The sequence below is a fragment of the Corvus brachyrhynchos genome, unplaced genomic scaffold, assembly GCF_000691975.1.
Source record: "Corvus brachyrhynchos isolate BGI_N302 unplaced genomic scaffold, ASM69197v1 scaffold255, whole genome shotgun sequence".
Classification (NCBI taxonomy): domain Eukaryota; kingdom Metazoa; phylum Chordata; class Aves; order Passeriformes; family Corvidae; genus Corvus; species Corvus brachyrhynchos.
In genome coordinates this window covers 4653041-4658324 of record NW_008238358.1, presented here as the reverse complement: position 1 = coordinate 4658324, position 5284 = coordinate 4653041, and positions in this window count along the sequence as shown.

Here is a 5284-nt window from a genome sequence, read left to right as displayed (position 1 = left end):
ACATGGAAAAAGACTGGAACAGAAAGGCTATTTAATAAAAAATGTAGGAAACTGTTCTTCTTCTAGATATATGTGTGTAAAATTCAGTAAAAAAAACTGATTAGCTCTAACAGAACCTACATTCCAGGCAACCATGCGTTGTATCTTCAGTCTACAAACCAGAGTAAGTTGTAAAGTGGAAGCAAACAGAATCTATATTAAAAACTAATGATGTAAAAAATGTCTTCAGTAATAATAATCTAAAATGTGAGTAACCTCAGACATGCTGCTTTCCTCCATTATGGAAATTTAAAAATATATTTTCTCAATTCAACTGTATTCCACACAGTTAGCAATACCTCCTCACCCTATTACATAAAGCAAACCTTGTCAAGTGCAATGTGGAGCTACTGCCTATGCAATAAAGATGTATTTGTTTGTCTTTATAACAGGATTTTCTCAATTTATCTTCATTCAGATTTGTTAAATATTCATTTATTCATTGCAGAGTATTGTGTATTTCCTTACTCTGCACTCAGTCAAAGTGTTAATAAGCGACCTTAACTACAAACCATATTTTCTGTCATTCGGTTGTTTCTAAATATACCAGGAAGCACTTGAATATACACTAAATATACCAGGAAGCACAGCATGATGGAGGCATTTTCTCCTCTTGTCCTTTCTATCACTGACACAAAAAAGCATATTTCATAAAAATGAGTCTGATGCTTTGTGTTACTGACTCTGCTCTTTCAGATTCTGGAAATAAGGCCATTACTTCGCAGCAGAAATTCATTTTTATGTAGCTTTTTCTATGGCATTAAATGGTTATTTCTCATTACTCCTTATAAAATGAAGCCTCCCTATCTCAGGGACCCTCTCTGTATCCTTTATATGGTTCAGGGCCAAACAATTCAGTGAATATGGTGTCACGCAAATTCACACAGACCAAGTTATTTCTGTGAAACGTTTTACTGCTGAAAAAGCAGAAGACAGAGGGAAAAAAAATGCCCATCACGTTTGAAGCTGGAGTCCTTGTGTGAGTGGAAAACACATGCTTTAGCAGCTGCCTCTTTGTAGAAGCTGAAGCAGGTCAGTTCTGGCTGGCAGGCAACTTAGAATTTGGACATGTTTGCTAATGTAAGGAAAAGCTCCCAAAAATTTAATGTGAGTGGGGGTAGGGTCAGAACTGAGCCACAAGTATGCATTGCATCAGACTTCAGACATGGTAACAATTCATATTTAAATCCTAGTACTCCTCTGCTGTCTCACACATGGCCTCAGTTCTCCAAGGAGGCCTGTCTCCTTTGGTCTGAGTGCTGTACTCATCTTGGGGTTGCTCCACATAACCAGGACTCATCGGTTACTGATTAATCTGAACCCTCTGTAATGGGAGTGAGACAGGGAATGGCCCAGCCTACTCCAGCCCTATTGAGTGGGCTGTAGGACATCCAGGACCTCTTGCCACGTGCCACTTGTGAAGCTCTTCGTGAGTTCCTCATCCCCCCTTCGCGGTCTCGGCTCAGTGAAGATTTGTGTAGATGGTTCCAAGGATAAGGGAGGTTGGACTGCTGCATTCCTACACACTGGATTTTACCTGAGGATTTAGAAAAGGATATGTCATGCTCTAAATTTTGGAAAAAATCTTTTATTCAAAACAAGACACAGAATTCCTTCCCACCCACTTGAAACACAGAGCCAGTAGATGGGAACCAGGAATGAGAACAATTGTAAATTTCCCAGAATAGCTGGGATACAAATGTTATAAAATGTGAAAAAAAGCAAGCAACACATCTCATTTGAAGTCTCCTTGATCCTGTAAGGGTTTCTGATTGAATGAACTGCAATTGCTTCAGGAATACTGGTGACGCCAAGATCTTTGCCATCCTTAAGTAATATATATGAAATTAATGGGAAGGGATTGTAAAGTTGGGTGTAAAGTAGTTTGAAAAATTTCCCTGGACCCCACAGTCTGAGTTATTTTGAAGCCTCTGATAAGTCTGTTGAGCCACTGAATTTTTTCAGAGGACTGTCTAAACTGCTCAAGCCCCCACTCCCCATTGTGGGGGCCCATTGTGCCTGGCCCATTGTGGGGGCCAGGACACTGCCTGGACTCCCTCCACAGCGCCTCCTGTGCTGTGCATCTAGAACCCCTGCTTCTCAGCACACATATCATGCACTGGAATTTGCAAGATCTCTACAAAGCGTATTCCACATTCTCTACATCAAAGGAATCCTTTTGCTGCAGAACTGGGACTTTTACAACTCCATTCTGCTACATTAAAGGGACTGGATTGAGGATCTTTGCCATTTGTGCAAGACTTCCTTCTTGTGTGTTTACTTGGGGTTAAGCAAACAACTTATTTTTATATGGCCCTCAAAACCAGCATGAAAGCACCAGAAAATCAGCTGCAGCGAGCTGTGTTCTGCTACCAGCAGCAAAACAGAGGGAGACTTCAACATCTGTGATTTTATTTAGAACAACTGTGCCTAGGACAATTACTACAACTGCTGTTTGACAGGCACCGAAATCTCATTTGCCTAATCAAATTCAGTTCAGCAGTCCAAAAAGGACTGGTGTGATCATCTGATGGTCACCCACATAAAAGAGGTGTGCAGCTCTAACAGATTCTCCACCACGCAGACTGCTGTCACCAGCACCTCCTACTGGCTGTGTGAGCAGCAGAGAGCATCCCTGCCACAGCTGAGGGGTTTTTTTCCTTTGGGATGGACACACCTCAGGTGATTAATTCACAATGCTGCTGTTCATGTTTTATTTATTCTTTGGATAATTTCACAAACAAGGCTGGAATTAATACTTGTTAGAAAGAAAACAACTCCCTGATGAACTCCAATCTCATCTGTCAAGAACAGAAACACATGTTCTTGGGGATGGGGATTGGCTTCAATATGCCCCCTTTTGCAGTAGTATCAGGATCTCTTTTGTTCTTTATGTCTTTTTTGATGTCAGACTATGACAGAAAATGCACACGGCAGCTTTTAGGACCCAACACCTTTCCTACACCAGGATTTAGAATCTTCATAAACATGGGATTGCTCATTCCTAAAATCAAGGAAATTAGTAGAGCTGTTAAATGTGGAAGATTAGCCAAAACACAAAAAAGGAAGAAAAACCTTGTATTCATTAATTCCTTCTGGTACTCGTTTGATGTCTTTCCCTGTTCTGGATATCTGCGCTTTCTGATTCATGTTAAGCAGCAAAGACACTCAGTCTAGATGCCCAAGGTTAGCATGCTGGTGGCCATCACTTCCAGCTTAACAGGTTGTTTTGTTTTATAAAGACTGTTTTGTTTTATAAAGCCATTTTTGAGTTGCGGATATTCCAGCTAAATTCTAGCTGGAACTGGAAAATTCCCTGCTTTGGATGAGAAGTGCATGGGTAAAGCCATGAGAATGATTTAAGCCTGTCTAGAAATGACTGCTGTTACACACTTGTCAGTGATCGGCTGCCAGGGTGGACGGGACTGAGCGTGCGTGCCTCAGTGCGTGTACAGGGTGGGAAAACCCCACCAAACACAACTGGCTCCCAGTGGGCCGCTGCTGTACTCTCCTGGCGTGCCGGAGCTTCTTGCATCAGTGCTGCCAGTATTGATGTATGCAGACTTGTCTTGTGAAAGGCAACATTTTAAAAGCTGAATTTACACAGCACTTTGCTGTTATGAGGAGAGTTCCAAAGGTCCCCTCAGTCCAAAGGGGATTTGTAGTGCCCTTGAAATACCTTGCTTTATTAGAGAGATACAAGATACTTCTCCCTGTAAACTCAGGTGAAGTGCCATAACCAGCTCTTTAGGAAAGTTCATGGACTGAGGAAGAAAGGAGATGGGCACAAAAGGGACACGTTCCTGTTTATGTTGTAGCAACAAACTGCCACTAGTTCCTTTTACAACTTGCTAAGGCATCACAGACCAGCAGCCCCGCAGTGTCTGGCTGGTGACAGCTGTGGCTGTGTAATGACCTTCCAGGGCATGAATGAGAGGCTGCATTATGCTCCTCGCCACCTCAGTTTTGGAAGAAGGAAGGGTGTTAAATCCAAGGATCTCTCCCATCTCTGCCCTTTAATTGTGGCAGCACCCCCAGAGGAAAAAAAAGTCCTACATAGCAAAGGTGGGAACCTGCCTCAAAATGCTGCCTGAGCTGAAATATGTGGATTTGCTGTGGGTGTTCACTAATTTTCACAAAATTGCAGAATGTCAGAAAAAGACAATATCTTATTCTTCCACATACCCTCACTCAGATTGAGTAATTTTCCTGTAACAGCCAGAAAGCTTGTTTCTGTGCTGTTCTGCATTGAGTCTGCCTTTCAAAATCAACTCTTGTGTCAGAGTAGTGCTGGGCTCTTTACTTGCCTAAGGCACTGAGCATCTTTCACCTCTGCACACAGTTGTCATGACAAATCATTCCCATTACAAGCTTCTCATCTCCTAATTTGCATTCTTCTCCACCTTCTTTTATTAAGTGTTCAGACTACTCCTGCACATGGGAGTGGTTTCAAGTGGTGGTGCCGGAGGGATCCATCTGAACAGGGCCTGTCGCTGAACAGTGGCCCCAGCCAGAAAGGCTCCTTGCACTGTGACCCTGGCATATTCCAGAAGTGACATGTATTCCAAGTGTGACACGTGGTGCTGTGACAGACCCAGCCTGGGCTCCTTGTCCCTGCCGGCTCCCCTTTCAGTGGAGCGTCCCTGGCAGGGGAGTGCTAGCCTGTCACTTGGGACTGCCCTGGGGATGGGAAACATCTCCCATTTGGAACCAGGCAATGCCATCAAACGTGTACATGGACACCATGGCCTAAACCAATCTCCAGGGACCAAATTCAGGGACTAAGTGGAGGAAGGCAGAAGTTGCATGATGAAAAATGTCCCTCAATGTGACCTTCCCTAAGAAGGGACCAGGAACTGGTGTTGATTTCCCCAGCTCTGAGTTCCTAGAACTCTGACTCCAGGTTTCGGGGAGAGATAAAACTCAAGTGCACCTGTGCTGGGCATTGATGCCTCACACCACCTCCCCACATCCTCTCTGAATGTCAGGTAGCTCAGCGTGCTTGGTGCTTTCTACGGCTGAGAATCTGTCTTCATCTGCTATTTATAGGACAAACCCTTGTTCAGCATTCTTATCACTTTTCTGTCCCTGATTTGATTTTCTCTTTGCCCCCAAATTCAATTTTCCAGCAAATTATCCCAGCTGCTCGCAAGCCTCCCCCGAGCGCTGGCAGCGGGGTGCGTTCCTTTGTGGCACACGCCGCTCATCGCGACCACCGCCGCCCAGCGAACACCGACGGACACAC